At 39.4% G+C, this 14439-nt stretch overlaps 1 protein-coding gene across 2 annotated transcripts in view; it reads right to left on the bottom strand.

The window, feature by feature from the left end:
* FMN1 (formin 1) overlaps positions 1–14439 on the bottom strand; it is a 443955-nt gene that overhangs the window by 79421 nt on the left and 350095 nt on the right. The gene's annotated exons all lie outside the window — the stretch shown is intronic.

Here is a 14439-nt window from a genome sequence, read left to right as displayed (position 1 = left end):
ACATGGACTCTACCCCTGTGAATGCTCTCCCCAGCCCCATTCCTACATTAATTTTTTAAAGGACACAAGGAGCAATTTCAAAGAGCAAGACCAGTTATAAGCTATGATAACCTCCAGTGAGAAATATTGATGGTGTTTGATCAGATGTAGTAGCAAGACAAGGGGAGAGGAGTTATCAGATTCTGGACATATTTTGAAGGTAGAGCTGTTTAAATTTGTTGATGGATTGGTTGTGATAAAATAAGAGATATAAGTTTTTATGAGTTTTAGCTTGAGCATCTTTTTTTTTCTTTTTGGGTCACACCTGCCATCACAGGGATTACTCCTGGCTTTTGCACTCAGGAATCACACCTGGCGGTGCTCAGGGGACCATATGGGATGCTGGGAATTGAACCTGGGTTGGCCATGTGTAAGGCAAACATCCTACCCGCTGTGCTATCGCTCCAGCCTAGCTTGAACATTATAAATGGCGTTTTCATTTATCTGTAGGAAGAGGATATGTGAAGATACTATGGTTAAGTGGGAAATACATTGTTGAATAAACAAAAGTACATATAAATATGAATTTGGAGGCAAGGCCTTGGCTAGGGATATAAATTTGGGAGTCATCCCTTATCCCTCCAAAATTAGAGAGAGAGGAGGCCCACTAAATTATTTTTAAGTGTTTGGGGGCAATATTCAGGGGCTTCTTCCTGGTAGTGCTTGGAGGACCATGTGGTACTGGCTAAAGCTGAGGCCTCCCACATGCTCTAACGTGTTGAGCACTTCTTTTTAACTCACTGAGTCTTGCAAAATTTAGAGATGACAGACAAGGAGCCAGTGTGGCTATCTGAGGAGCTTCCATGAAGACAAGAAAGAAGACAAGAGAGAGCCGACCTAAGTCTAAGAGATGGGCTTTTCTGATTCATGGGTGGGTCAGCTCTGGCTAATGCTTCTGGAAGAATGAACAGATTTTGACAGAATGAAAGGATACTTAAGGCTGGAGCTTGCTTTGTATCTATTTTCATATTCTCTCCACCCCCCCACACCCCACTGAGGCCACACACACAGTAGATGACCTCTAAATGTTGAGTGAACAAGAATACTTGTAATCAGCCACAGAAAACAGGCTGTGGCTCGGGTTGCTCTTCTTCTTTCAACAAATGCCTGCCCTTGGGCAGAATGGAGCAGGCAGGCCACTTCCACAGGGGCACTGCTGAAAGGATAGCCAGGGGCCTCATCTAGAGGGCATGAGCCAAAGAGACCCTGGCGTCTGAAGAACGGCAAAGGTTTCAGGAGGCGGAGGGCAGGGGGAGGTAGGAATTCAAGAGATGGTGGTAAGGGGGAATGGATTAGAGTACCAGGAATGACCCTGGAAAAAGCAGGTGATGCCCAAATCAGAAAGAATCTAGATGACAAGAAACTGAAAAAGAGAAAGGGCAGGTGGCAGTGTCAAGAAAACAGAAGGCTAGGGAAGAAGACCTGAGGTAAGAGGACAAAAAAAATTAAAAGCAGAGAGAAAGGAAAAACCTGGGGAGGTGATGCCAACTTTTGGAGAAAGATCAAAGGAAATTCAGGGTTTTGGGCTGGAACAGCATGGGCACCCAGGGGCTGGTGTCTGGTTTCTTTGAGCTCTTTAAGAAAAGATAAACGGTAAATTGGGGGGAGCCCTCCACAAAATCACCAGGCAGTTTGAATCCCAGCAGAGAAATGCTGCCAGGGTGAATCGCTCAAATAGACACAAACAACAGAAACCCTGGGGTCCCCAGCAACCCAACCACATGTCTGGCAAACCTATGGTCGGCCCAGAAGCCCTGCCTTCAGGCCTTGAACACAACACACAGTCACCTCAAGGGGTCAGGAGGAAGGAAAAAGCCCCGGTTCTAAAGGTTGACCTCTCTTGTCAGAGCTTCGCTAATTAAGGAAAGATATTGCCCACAGATCCTGATGAGTTGGTTCTATTTCCTGCTCGTTAAAATATGGTTTAATGAGAAAGAAATAAAGGCACCAGAATTTAAATGATTTCTTTTCCTCAAATGAGCTGGGTGGCAGTGATGGCTACTGCCCAAAGTGCTTGAACAATAGGATTTTGACACGAAGACCGAAATCTAAACAGCATGAAGAAATAGAGAGCTGAGCAGTCCCCATTATCTCATGCTTGCACGACTAGCATCCAAAAAATGAGTGATGATTCTCCGTTTGTGCAAGCAGAGTGGCGGGCCAAGGCCCTGACAGCCGCTAATTGCCCATCTGCTTGTTTACACAGAGCAGAAACGGTGACTGGACAAACAGCTCATTTCCCTTGAAACTTGACCAAACTGGGGGTAGGCTGTCATATGTGACAGAGGGGGAATAGGCTCAACACTCATGGGTCCATGATTCCAGAGCAAAGTCAGAGACCAGCAGGCTGGGCAAAGAGTGTTTCGAGCAGCTGGCTTTCCTTAAGTAGCACGAGAGGCATCACTTTCTGCACTTATCCATTCATGTACCGACTCACATAGGTAAGAAAGTTTTGACATATTCAGATGCTAGAACGAATGGGAGAATGTCACCATGATGCTAACATCCAAGGCTTCTAGAGCTAAATACTTCATTGAAGCAAACTCTGGCCATCTCATACTTCACTTGGCTTCTGCTACACCAAACAGTTTTCCATTTGAAGGCTTGCCTTGGCTCTTCCACAGAACTGTATGCTCCTTGAGGGCAATGATTAGAAGCTCTACACTTTACAATAGGATGCTACACATGAAAAGCCATTAGCCAAAATGCTTCTGGTTGTTAATGGTGATTGGCAACTTTTAACGTTATAAAAATATAGATACCTTTTATTTTACATCAGTTTTTTTTGGGGGGGTTACACCCATCGACACACAGGGGTTACTCCTGGCTCTACACTCGGGAATTACTCCTGGTGGTGCTCAGGGGACCATATGGGATGCTGGGAATTGAATCTGGGTTGGCCAAAGGCAAGACAAATGCCCTACCTGTATGCTATTGCTCCAGCCCCACATTAGAGTTTTTTTTAATTAAATAAATTTATTGTAGTTTAGGTAACATGCTTATAATAATGCTAATGTTTAAAGTCTGTTTAGTTTGAGGGCTACACTGATCTGTGCTCAGGACTCCTGGCTCTGCACTCAGGGATCTCTCCTGACAGATTCAGGGGATCTTCTGGGGTGTCAGAAAGAGACTTAAACATGAGTTGGCCATTTACTAAGAAGATGTCTTACTTGTAGCACTACCTCTCCAGCCTCTGTTTACAGTTTTATTATTCTTGTTTTGTTTTATGAATGCCAGGGATTAAACCCGGGTGGGCTACATGCAAGACAAGTGCCTACCATGTACTATTGCTCTGGCCCCATTCAATCCCAGTTTGTGATTTTGATAACAAAGTTACTGTACCACCCAAAGCTCAGAGACCCTCCACCAGTATCCATAAGCCATTTCTGGTCCAACTGCAGAAAGTTTGTTTCGTAATTTTTTTAAAATTAAAAACATTTTATTTTTAATTTATTATTATTTTTTTTTATTAGTGAAACACTATGAGGTACAGTTGCAGACTTATAAACTTTTGTGCTTGGGTTTCAGTTATACAATGATTGAGTACCCATCCCTCCACCAGTGCTCATTCTCCACCACCAATGATCCTAGTAGCCCTCCCACCCCCACACCCTATCCCCCAACCCCACCCGTCTCTGTGGCAGGGCATTCCCTTTTGTTCACTCTTTCCTTTAGGGTGTTGTAGTTTGCAATAGAGGAAAAAAAATTATTTTTTTAATTTTTAAAGTAAAAATGTTTTGAGGGATGGGTGTTTGATCATTGTACAATTGAAACCCAAGCACAAAAATTTGTAAATCTACAACTGTACTTCATGGTGTTTCACTGGTAGAGGGATGGGTACACGATCATTGTATAACTGAAACCCAAACACAAAAATTTGTAAGTCTACAACTGTACCTCATGGTGTTTCACTAATAAAAATTTAAAAAAAAAATAGAGTAAAAATGTTTTTCCTTTTAATTATTTATTTATTTATTTATATTAGTGAAACACCATGAGTTACAGTTATAGACTTATAAACTTTCGTGCTTGGGTTTCAGTTATACAATGATCGAGTACCCATCCCTTGACCAGTGCCCATTCTCCACCACCAATGAACCCAGTAGCCCTCGCACCCCATCCCATCCCCTCCCACCCCGCCCCTCCCCTGTGGCAGGGCATTCCCTTTTGCTCTCTCAGAAAGTTGGTTTTTTGAGACAAGAGACCCAGACTTCTCAGCTATGCTTTAGGGAGACAACTATTTCCTGGAAACAAGAGTAAGAGGACTCTCAAGAATCCATTTAACTTCAAAAGAAGATTAAGAATAAATTTACATGTTGACATGTCTATTGACCTACCCACTTGCCTCTATATTGTAGAGCACAGCCCACAGTTACTACATTACAATGCAGCAGTATAGTCATGACATCTGAAGCAACAGAGAAAACCACTTGCCTCTGTTTAGCCAGAACTTACTGTTGGTAAACTGAAGATTGTATACCCAAGAGGGAGACAAACATCAGGTTTTCCCTTGGGGCATTAAAAGCATATCGGAATTAACTAGTGTTAAAGAAGTAACCAATCCTTAAAAGAGAGGCAGTCTGCAGTTCTGGGATCTAAAGTAAGCTCTGATGAGTGATAACCTAGGTGAATGGGTAAAACTTCGTGGTTTCAACTTAACACATTGCTCACCATCAGCTTACAACTGTGTTCCAGCTCAAGTTGAGCATCTGCATGGCCCATTCACTACAATTCGAGGAACTGTGGCAGTGGGAAGGCAGAGAAAAGCATCTCTTTTCTGGAAGGGCTGAGGACTACGTCCTTTTCAGGTTTATTCTATTCTCAGGAGGAGTCAGGACATGATTTGAATATCTAGCTCTGCTTTTCCCTAATCATCAGAAGAACAGTGGTAGCATTTGGTATCTGCTTTGAACACCACCACTAAGAAGTTGATTGCATAGAAGTTGGAGTGATAGTATGGCAGGTAGGGCATTTGTGTTGCATACAGCTGACCAAGGTTCGATCCATGGCACCTCATATGGTTTCCCAAGCCCACCTGGAGCGATCCTTGAGTGCAGAGACAGGAATACACCCCAAGCACCCCTGATTATGACCCCAAAATTTAAAAAAATTGACAGTATAGTTTCAGCCTCTAAGTATCTGCAGATAACTGAATACAAATGACTAAAACCATGCACTTCAAAACTACAGGAACTGTGTGAAAGGCATTTCAGATCAGGCATGTGGGGCTCCATTTAAAGGGGTTACAGGAATCCCGGAGACTCAGCAACTCCACTGAGCACCACAGCAAAGATGATGCTAGAGGGGGAGGCAGTCATGTGGTGAAAGGAGCAATCCTTGGGATGATTAGTTCACCCCCAACAGGGAGGTGAAGTGTCTGAAAACCATTCACACACAAGAAGAAATTGTACTGCTGGGTTTGCAAATCCCATTTATACAGAAAATTAAGTACGCAGTAATTTTGGACAGATGGCGTGCTAGGAAGAGATTACACATAACTAGTGACTACTAAAGAGTGTGAGAAGTCATTGTTTAAAAAATAAAGATGACTCCTCTTTCCACCCACCCGATCTTTGGAAGACACATTGATATGAGGGTCACACAGTACAAAAACTTGTTTTGCACAGAAACTGTTGCTCAAAGAGGGACTCACACATAAAGAACAACATTAACAAACGAACAAACCACCACCGTTTATCAGTTTATGTAGTCTGTGGTTTTCTTTTTTCCTTTGACTATTATTATAGATCTTTTTCTTGGATTTTTCCCCCCCTCTTTTAACAGCTATTGATCTTTGTGGAGCGTGGGTCCTGACAGTTAGTGGGAAACAATCTAGATTACTTTTCAAGTTTGTTCCTGCTTCGAGGCCTTTTGGATGTTGTCCATTTAATAATATTGAGAAATATATAGAGACACAATCCCTTATATATGCTATTTCAATATCTGGGCATATTTGGTGTGTCCCTGGAGAAGAGGTCACATAAATCCAAGAGAATAAACTCATTATTTTAAGTTAAGACAGGTGGTGTTTCAAATTGATCCACTCGGACTATGTAATCAAACCTCACAAACTTTAATATAAATTCCAGATTCTGGTTTCGTGTCTATATTTTTAGGGACAAAAATCTGGTAATCTAACAATTGAAAAAATCATAGTTTCAATGTGATTTAGAACGTACAGATTTAAATCAACACATTCCACCAGCTCTTCCCTCAAGCCCCTTCCGATCAGGGAGCATATTAAAACCTAACCAGGCAACTGGTCAAATTTATGTTCTTTGTTATTATCTCATGCTGAAGACTTTCATCTATAATAGCACTAACAAGCTCAGGAAAAAATACTCATAAAAGTATAAAAAATTCTCCATAAATCTGTCCTTTAAAACATTCTTTATTCTCTTGGGAAAAAACACACTCAACTCCATGGATTCATATTAGATTGAAATATGCAAGCAACTTTGAGTACCACTTGCTGGTCTTGGGACCAGACAGTGACCACTCAGGTCCCAGAGAACAAATCATAATACTGAACAGGTATGCATTTTTTCATAGCAGTTCAAAATAGACCTTTTTATTGGCAATAACAGGAAAGGAAAAGAAAGGAAACACTCAAGTTCCCAGTGCTTTCAGTTTTCTGTCAATAAATCTTTTCCAAAAGGTATGTAAACAGTTAAATTTGAAACTGAACAATATTTATGCTCAAAAAAGGGTGTGTCATCTAAAACTTTCTGCATTTCTTTTTTTTCTTTTATAATTTATTTAATTGAATCACTGTGGGATAGAGCATTAAAAGCTATTCATGATTGGCTTTCAGTCATACTAACCCACCCCCCCCACTGTATATTTCCCAGTACTAATGTCCCCAGTTTCTCTCCCACTAGTCCCCAAACTCACCCCTGCCCCCCCCATCCCCACCCTCAAGCCTGCCTCTATGGCACTTTCTGCATTTCTTATGCCTCTGCCAGGAATGTTTGCTTTTCAGCATTTTTCAAACCACACTTAACAAGATTACAAAGTTGTAGGAAAGAGACTGGAAAATAGGCCAAAGGTCATTTGTCCTTGGGAAAAGGAAGGAGGAAACCCCATCTTGTGTCAGGTGCATGAAGGGTTGAATTCTTTGAGGACTTATTTTTGGGGGGCTCCAAGTCCAAGGAGAATACCTCAGAAGGTGAGGAGTAGAAATTGCAGTAAATAGTACTTTATACTGAATCCTAGGAAATATATCTGAGCTAATACTGATGATTCTATGTTACTCAAATAGGTAACAAGTAAGTCCCATGATAAGATGAATTTGAGAAGCAACTATTTATGAAGTTGCTTATTTCTTCCATGTAGTGACAGAGAAATAAAGGGTTTCCTAGAAGGGTGGTTTTACTGAAATCTCATTCCCTAGAAATACCATCTGTCCTGATGAATTTTTAGGAACATGCACTTGTAATTTGCTTTATCTATGAATCTAAAAACAAAATGGATCTTTTTCCCCCCTAGGGTATGCATTAATGCTCAGCTTTGCAAATCACATCTACTAAGTCAAGTTAACATGAAACTGAAGATCAAACACCGTGGTATAGTGTCTCCAGGAGAGTCACCATCAATTCTTTTCTTTTCTTCCTCTTTTGTTTGTTTTGTTTTGTTTTTAGGTCACACAACCGGAAGTGCTCAGGGTTTACTTCCAGCTCTGCATGCAGGAATAGGCAGACTCAGGGACAATAGGGGCTGCCGGGGATTTAACATGGATCAACCACATGCAAAGCAAGCGCTTTACCCTCTATACTATCATTCAAGCCCCCCCCAATTCTTTCCTTCTCTGACTTATTGTTCTCCACCGAGGAGTAGAGTATATTGCTCCATTCCTTTGAAAGTGGGCTGACTTGTGGCTTCTTTAAACAAAAGTGACATATGTTTGATCTCTATCCTGTAAGAGGATTAGCAGTTTCCATTTCCTTTTTCTTGGGACATTTTCCCTGGAAAGCAAGCATGTGTAAGAAATCTAACCATTCTAAGACCACCATGCTACGAGGAAGCTCAAGTCAGGTGGAGAGGATTACATGGACTAAAATATGCCCTGCAAGCCCACCTTTGCCACTCACACTGGCCCAGGATTCAGATCATTTTCACATCAGCTATCTAGTGACTCCAACCTTCTGGAAAAGCAGAACAAGAATCACTCAGTTGAGGTTTGTCAACATACAGAGATAGAACAGATAGGGACTGAAGCAATAGCACAGTGGGTAGGGCATCTGCCTTGCACGTGGCCAATCTGGGTTTGATTCCCAGCATCCCATATGGTCCCCTGAGCACCGCCAGGAATAATTCCTGACTACATGAGCCAGGAGTAACCCCTGAGCATTTCCAGGTATAAGCCAAAAAGCAAAAGAAAGAAAAAAGAAATAGAACAGATAGCAATAAATGACACTCTTTATCTACTTATTTTTGTGGCAGCTGATTACACAGCAACAGACAATCAGATTTATCCTACAAATTCCTAATGACAAAGACTATAATCTCCATTGGTCAATAAATATCAATCCCAGAGTCAAGGACTTTGTTCATCTTGCTCATCGTTCATCAATTATAATAAATATTATAATGTTCAGAACAAAGTAAGACAAAATTAGTATTTAATGAACAATCTGAAACAGCTAAATCTGCACTGGTATGGTGAAAGAATCATCTAAGAATAGTAACTTAGATGAAACTAAATCTGACTTTGCTTCAGAAACTTAGGTCAGAACAAAACACTATCGAGGGTAATGGAAAAGACGAGAACAAAAACAAACATGTATACATATGTAGAAATATATGCATAATTTCACATATAAATACTATATACTGTACTGAATGGTTGATGCCCGTTAGCTGATTTGATGAACACAACAATACTATGGTATTGGTGATATTATTTCTGTCTTTGGGATCAGAGAACTCAATTTTGTTTAGACAAACTTCATTTTCCCAAGGTCAGAGAGTTAGAGAAGGGTTTTGAACCCAGATATGTGTAATCCAAAAGTACTGTCTTTTCATTAGTCTCCCAAGAGACTACAATAGACACAATAAGAAAACAATTTGAAAGAGGCAATACCCATTCCTTGAATTGTACCCGAGACTAGCTCCAATAATTGCTGTCAACATGTTGGAACATTTTTCACAAAATGAAGCTCAGACCAATTAAAATTAATGCCACAGCTATGATTACAAACCAGGGACCAATGCCAGAGGAAGCTTAAGTTTAAGAAAGCAGATGATCACGCACATATATTATGCTAGCAATTAGGCTTACTTCTAGAATCATGATATCCGAGAGTCATAAAAGAGAGAATATTAAGGGAAAAATAGTGTTCCTGGGATGAAAAGCATTTGAAACAAATATTCTTTAGTGGAATTCTGTATTACCTATTCTAATATATTAAAATACCTCAGATTTATTATATCACAATTATGCCACATTTTATTTATTTCAACTCAGAACTGGGATATTATAGTGAGCTCAGTAGGCAGATGTTTTGTTTATTTCAATTAATAAGTTAAACATCAACAAGTTAGTGGATACTAAGGATAAAGAGATGTGGCAAATAACAAAGGCTCTAGTGTCTCACTTTTGGGATGTAAGGAAGGTGTGCTTTCAAGGACCAGCACTTGAAGAACTTAATAAATTTACAGGAGGACATAAACAGTCATTGTGTACTTTCTAGCACTGCACTGTCTTTTTGTTGTTCATCGATTTTCTCAAGTGGGCCCTAACAGTGAGAAAAATATTGTTTATCTCTGTTGACAATTATTCATACTTTCTCAAATACACGATTCTAATTTTCAGAGGAAAAAAATATTAGAAATTAACCAAAACTGGAATATAAAAAAATTATAGGAAAAAAGTAAATAAATGTCTTATGAAATGAAGTGATTAATAAAAGGGTTAAAGAATTAAGCACATTTGGTAGCCTCAGTTCGTAACAGTTGGTTTCTCAAAAAATGGAACAGAGAATTATCATTTTTCCATCTGCTAGAAAACAGGGTTTTAATGATGACTAGTTACCAGCTATCAAGAATAATAGCTATCAAGGTGCTTACTCTAGTGGTATGTATTGGCTGTCATTTTCAGTCACTTCTAGCTTCTAACACAAGGCTTAGGGATCCTTTGTGGAACCCACGGACCATGTGCTTGCAGTTTGATTCAGCGGCCACTAGGTGGTAATATTGTTGATTTGAGTAAGCAAGAATTGAGAGCCATACAGCATGCTATCTTGAATGAAATTATGGGGAACACTTCCTACCTGGATGTGATTGTAGAACTTTAGCCATATTTTAAGATTTTAGTGGTGAAAGAATACAATCTTATATGAAAACTTGACATGTATTTAACCCCTTTAATGCTACTTCTACTCACATGACTTTTTCTACTGACATAGTTGATGACTGATTTATAGATTCTATAAAGAAAGGTTCAAGTTCCAAAGAAACCCAGTTTATATTTATTAATTTTCATCTTACTTTTTTAGGAGATGAAAAAGATGTACATGTTAATTTTTCTTCAAGTACTTGATAATCTTTACTAAGTTTTTGTTTTCTTTTTCTTTTTCTTTTTTTTTTGCTATTTGAATTCTGAGTCCAAATAATACTTCTATGATTGGGGTTCTGAGCCCCAACTCTGCATCATATGTTAAGACTATGTTAAAATTACTGAGGATGTATCAGTAACAGCACCAGCCAACATACTGAGTGCCAGGCCTTGTGTTAAATGTTCCACATGCACTAATTCATTCAGTCCTGGACTCCTACTAATGCTGCCATGATTCTTCTAAAGCAAATGAACTCAACAGAAGAATCCGACTTTGAATTATTTGAAAGAATGTGTAAATCTTTCCAGAGTTGTATGAGTTGCATATCATCTGTGAAACTACCTATTGCACAATTCCTACTCCCAGAGGACTATATAGGTGTTAAGTTTTCCAGGGAGTAGACAATAATTGTGTAATTTAGAGAGAAATCATGTGATGGGAACTCAATCAATCACTGATTAAAACCTCTTTGATAGTTGTCAGGAATCCAAAGAAGAAGTGGTATCTGAGCCAACAATTACATGAAGCAATTTATCATGAAAACAACTATTATGCAAGAATGCAGAGCCCAATATTGATTCCATGAAATGCTTCCATCACAATTCTTCCCCAAGCATAAATGAAATTTCTTATTGTTACTGCTAGGTCAGGGGACCCTTATTAGGACTCCAGGAATAGGGGACTCTGGCTTCAGGGATAGTGGGCAAGTCTGTTATTCTCACATCTTTCTCATTTAAATGGTAAAAATAAATATTTATTATTTATTTCCAGTTAACCACAAAAGTCTTGGGACACAGAAAATAAGTGATTCTCTCTATTTTATAGAACAACACAGTACCAACGTGGGGATTGAAATCACCCTGAATAATTCAGTCACCCTGAATAAGCTACTGAAATTCTTTTGTTCCTTCCCTCACCATTCCTTCCTTCCTTGTTATTGATGCTGTGATTGCGAACTGTACCCACACCTGGCTGTGGTGCGCTGCTTGCATACTCACCCATTGGCCTATGGCAGTGTGAACTTTTTTGGGGGGGGTGGTCACATCCAACAATGCACAGGGGTTACTCCTGGCTTTGCACTCAGCAACTACTCCTGGTGGTGCTCGGGGGAATCATATGGGATTTTGGGAATTGAACCCAGGTCTGCCATGTGCAAGGCAAAAGCCCTACCTGCTATGCTATCACTCCAGCCCTGGCGGTGTGAACTCTTTTGGTTTTATTTTGTTCTGCTTTTGAACCACTCAGTGGTTCTCTAGGTTTACTTTTGGTTCTCTGCTCAGGATCACTCCTGGTCGAGGTAAGGTAGCCATAGTTGGTGTTGCGGATTGAGTATCTTTTAAGTTTGTGGCTCTTGCTGGGGGTGACAACCATTTTTTGTGGTACGTGAATACACCTGGCACACGAATCCCACTGTGGTTGGATACTGCTTGTGACACTGGGGATCTCAGAGACCAGAGCCACCAGGCTGAAATAGCAGAGCTGCTAGGACCATACATGATAGATATTTTATCAAGAGAATGATGAAACCAGGAGCATAACAAGTTATGCCAGAAGAAGGGATGAGCTTTAGTGGATATGCACGCCGTGTGTGTGTGTGTGTGTGTGTGTGTGTGTGTGTGTGTGAGTATGCTAGAAGAATCTCATTGCTTACAGCTATTGTATAATGTTCAGGGGAAGAGGATCTTAAGAAAAGAAAGCAACTGACAGCTCTGACTTTTCATTTGAGACATAAGGAAAATATACCAGGCCTTCAAATTTCCTTCCACATGATCCAGCCCAGCCTCAAAGAAGGGAAAGACTTGAGTGAGACCAGGTTAAAAGGTTCAACTGGTACCCAAATGGGTCAGCCCTGAATAGGGAAGCTGCTTTGGGGCTTAAAAAATAATTTAAGAATAATATAAAAAGTTTGCTCGAGCGGGCCCAGTAACGTCTCCATTGGAGACTTTGTTGTTACTGTGTCTGGCATATCGAATACGTCACGGGGAGCTTGCCAGGCCCTGCCGTGCGGGCGAGATACTCTCGGTAGCTTGCCGGGCTCTCCGAGAGGGGCGGAGGAATCGAACTCGGGTCGGCCATGTTGGCTGCGTGCAAGGCAAATACCCTACCTGCTGTGCTATCGCTCCAGCCCAAAAAGTTAAGTGCAAAGTATCCATAGAAAGTTATTTATTTTAAAAAATATTTTATTTTTGAGAAAAGGTGTAAAGTTTGAATTTTTAAAGATACCATCTTTGAATTTTTTCATTTTATTTTCTAATCACTACAGCAGTGAACTTATTTAATTATTATTTTTCAGAGCTAATATTTTACATACTGCCAGCTTGGGTTCTGATCAAACAGAAGGGGCAGCCTGCATGACCAACTACTTATAAGTTGTAGATTAGTTTATTATTTGTCCTTAGAGATTTCTGCTAATTTACTATCCTTTGTTCCCTTCTTCTTTATCTAAATAATAATACAATAGTATGCCTACTCTAAGACCCTTGCTTTTTCAATTAAAAATGTATCTTAAATATTAAATATGTGATACACACAGACTTTCCTCATTCTCTTTTTCTAAAATTTTAAACAGATGCTTAGTATTATATCATATGGAAGTGCCTTAATTTGACAATCCTATTATTGATAGTCACTTAGGTTGTTTCCAATCTATGATTATTACAAATAGTGTCACAGTAAGTAACATGGAACATAAATCACTTTGCATGTGTATTTCTGACGGTATGCTTCCAGAAGTAGAACTGCCAAGTCAAAAGTCTTGTAACTTGAATAGATACTACTAAATTGACCTTCACACAGATTGTAATAATTTACACATTCACAATATGGAAGAGTTAAGTTTTACCTTACTGCACTGCCAATCCCATTGACAAATAAGATCAGCAGTGCAGTACGGTAAAACTTCAAAAGTTCTTTTTTAATAAAAAAAAAAGAGTGCTATCATTAAAAAAATTTTTTTTGCAATCTCATTGATAACAATGAAATTTCAATGTCATTTCTTTATTTTTCTTTATTTGGGCCACACCCAGGTATGTTCAGGGTATGCAGGGATCACTTTTGGCAGGCACAGGGGACTAGATAGGATGCTGGGGACAGAACCTAGGTTGTCTACATTCAAGGCAAGCACCCTTCTCTGCTGTACTAACACTCTGAATACACAATTCTATTTCGTTCATATATCTTCTATTTTAAGACTGGCATCTTTTCTTTGTTTAAAGAACAGCTTCAGTTCAGATTATTCATCATTCTACTAAATGTCTTTTTCCTAATGCTATTTAGGAGTTCATATCTTTGTCTATGAAAGAACAAACTTGTCTAAAATTGGAGTTTGAGATTTATTTTCTTTTATATTAAGGCAGAAAATATCAATGCATTTTTGAGTTTTTAAAAATTGACTTATCATGGCTTTCAACACCATGCAATTTTAAGAGTGTAATTTATACTTCTACATGTATATAAGTTTCACCTAAAAAAGTTCTAGTTCCAGCCCACAACCAAAAGGCACCTTTACCCATTTTTCCCATGACCCCTCCTTCACTTTCTCCCTAGTTGACACTATAGTTTCTACTGAGTTAGAGTTTTCAAATGAAGAATGGATGTTGAATTTTGTTGCATAACCCCCTTTTCTGACCTATTCTATTAGAGCTATTAATAGATTATATATTATATTAATAGACTTTCCAATATATTGTCTTTATAATCTGGGGGAGAAGTTCTAATTAGTCATGGCAAGTGTCATTTTATTTAGAATTTTACAATTATAGCGGATTGGTTCATAATCTCCTTTTTTTCCCCCTGAGGGGGACATGCAACTTTTTTCAAGCATTTATATTAGCATTTATTTGCA

Source organism: Sorex fumeus, unplaced genomic scaffold (genome assembly GCF_029834395.1).
Source record: "Sorex fumeus unplaced genomic scaffold, SorFum_2.1 ptg000098l, whole genome shotgun sequence".
In the NCBI taxonomy this organism is placed as follows: domain Eukaryota; kingdom Metazoa; phylum Chordata; class Mammalia; order Eulipotyphla; family Soricidae; genus Sorex; species Sorex fumeus.
Note: the sequence above shows the minus strand (reverse complement) of the source record. Positions and strands in the feature narration are given on the sequence as shown.